This window comes from Pongo abelii, chromosome 1 (genome assembly GCF_028885655.2).
Source record: "Pongo abelii isolate AG06213 chromosome 1, NHGRI_mPonAbe1-v2.0_pri, whole genome shotgun sequence".
NCBI lineage: Eukaryota > Metazoa > Chordata > Mammalia > Primates > Hominidae > Pongo > Pongo abelii.
Window position 1 is genome coordinate 177,819,240 of NC_071985.2, and position 2,353 is coordinate 177,821,592.

Here is a 2,353-nt window from a genome sequence, read left to right on the forward strand (position 1 = left end):
AGACCAAGATTCCCAGCCACACAGGTGCTTGCAGACTCTGCCTGGAAGAAGAGGCTTGACCAAAAGCATGTCATTGCCCAGCAAGTATCTCACGACTTTGTTCTTGAAGGAGGCTCCATCTGACATCATGGCTGGAGTTTGCTCCTCCTGACCAGGGCTCACACATCCAACCTTTCCTACCATGGCACCCAAGTGCCTTCTCTTCCAGCCTAGCTCATGGAATGGAAAATGTCAGGGCTGTGGAGTCAAACAGACCTGAGATAAAAGACTGACTCCACCATGTTGTGGTTTTTGATAACTTGATGAAGAGATTTAATCTCTCTGTACCTCAGTTTCCTCATCTGGAAAATGGGGGTAACAATGAGATATCATTCTTCCCTTTATTTATGCCATGCTTGGCAATTCATCTATTAAAAAACGAGAAAGATAAAGAGGGTTAAATGATAATGTTGTACTCCTGATATTTAACAGGATTTGAATATAATGTACTCAGAATATAATGATAAAGCAGACACAGGCCTTGCCTTCCAAAGGTTTACAGGCTCCTAGGGGAGCTCAATATAAAGAAACTTAATTCCTTTATTATTCTACAAATACACCGTAAGCTGTTCTCCCCAAGTCCAAAGTTAACACCCTGGTTCAAGCCACCATGTTCTCTCACCTTGATGACTGCAATTACCTTCTTTTAAAATATATATATATGGAACACTTCATGAATTTGCATGAAATATTTGCACAAGGGCCATGGTAATCTTCTCTGTATCATTCCAATTTTACTATATGTGCTGCCAAAGTGAGCACTGCAATTATCTTCTAACTGGTCTCCAAGTTCCCTCTCTTGCTCCTCCAGTCTGTTCTCAGCAGAGAAGCCAGCATGATCCTTTCAAAACACCAGTCTGATCATATCATGCCCCTGCTCAAAACTTCCCAATGGCTTCCCATTCAACTTAGGGGGAAAAACCTAAATTCCTTACCTTAGCCTAGAAGGTCTGATGATCTGGGACTTGTCTGTCTCACTGCCCTCCTCACTCATTCTGCTCCAGCCACACCAGTCTGCTTGCTCTTCCTTGAGCACACCTAGAAAGTTCCCACTTCAGATTCTTTGTTGTCTCTCCTAGAATGATGCTTCCCCAGGTATCTGCACAGCTCCTTCACTTACTTTATTCACGTCTCTGCTCAAATGCCACCTCATCAAAGAGGCACACTATCCAAAACAGCATCCCCATTGCTTACTATGCCCTTACTTTGCTTTAGAGAAAGACTTGTCACTTTCTAAATTATATTATATACCTGTTTGCCTCTCTCACCAGAAAATAAACGTCCAAAGAACAGAGATTCTGGATCACTGCCTTGCATGTGCTATGTACTCAGTAAACATTTATTGAGTGACTGAATTAATGCAGAAATTAACACACACTATGTGCCAAGCTCTATACTAAGCCCTGGTGAGACCAACTGGACAGAGTTCTTCCCTCCTAGTCAACGAGGGATTTGACAGAAGGAAGCTCAGTAGCAACCTCGAAGAGGTACCTGTTCCAGCTGCAGAAGTTCAGACCCAGGGAATCATTTCAAAAAGAAAATATTTTTAAACCACGTCTTGAAGAATGAGTCAGAGTAGCCAGGTAAAGATGGGAAAATTAGGGGGAAGGAGAGGGGATTCTAGATAGAGGAGACATTATGAGAAAAAGCACAGAGGAAAGAAAAACTTTGGTGTGTTTTGAAAACCGCAAACATTTTTGTGTTGCTGGGGCTATGTGTATGTGAGGGTGTTGGGGGTTAGTGCAGAAAAACAAGAGATGAAGCTGGAGACACGAAAAGGAAGAGATCATGGAAAGACTTCTATGTCAGCTGTGGATATTAGATCTTATCTGCTATAGGAAGTCATTAAAGAAGAGTAACATGGTCAGTTTTACAAAGTTCATTCTGACCAATGGGCAGTGAATAGATTTGAGGGAGGTCTAGGTGTGAAGTATAGAGATAAGGTAGCTAATAATACAATAACAACAATAAAAATTAGAAGAAAAAGATACGTGCTATCTATAACTACAACCATCTTCTAAAGAGGACAGATCCTATTAAATGGGAGAGGGACCTTTTTGTTCTGCTAAGGATTTCATTGACTTTGGTTATACAGATTTGAGGGCAGAAGGTATGGAGAGCTGAGTCCTCTGTGTGACAGAAGAAAATAAATCCCAGAGAATCTCAGTGGGAAAAAAGAGAAGTAAAGGAAAGAGGAGAAGGAAAGAGGAGCCAGCAAAACAATGTGATGCTACTCACTAATCAGGGTGAATTTCCAATGAGAAAAATCCAGAAGCAAAGGAGCTTTTAAAAACAGGAGTTTGTGTTTATGATT

The 2,353-nt window shown here is 41.3% G+C and overlaps 1 non-coding gene across 1 annotated transcript; it reads right to left on the reverse strand.

The window, feature by feature from the left end:
* Positions 1 to 694: 694 nt before the first annotated feature.
* LOC112130981 (U6 spliceosomal RNA) lies at positions 695 to 801 on the reverse strand. Its single transcript, XR_002913149.1, has one exon. It is a non-coding gene; the product is annotated as a U6 spliceosomal RNA (small nuclear RNA).
* Between the last annotated feature and the right edge of the window lie 1,552 nt (positions 802 to 2,353).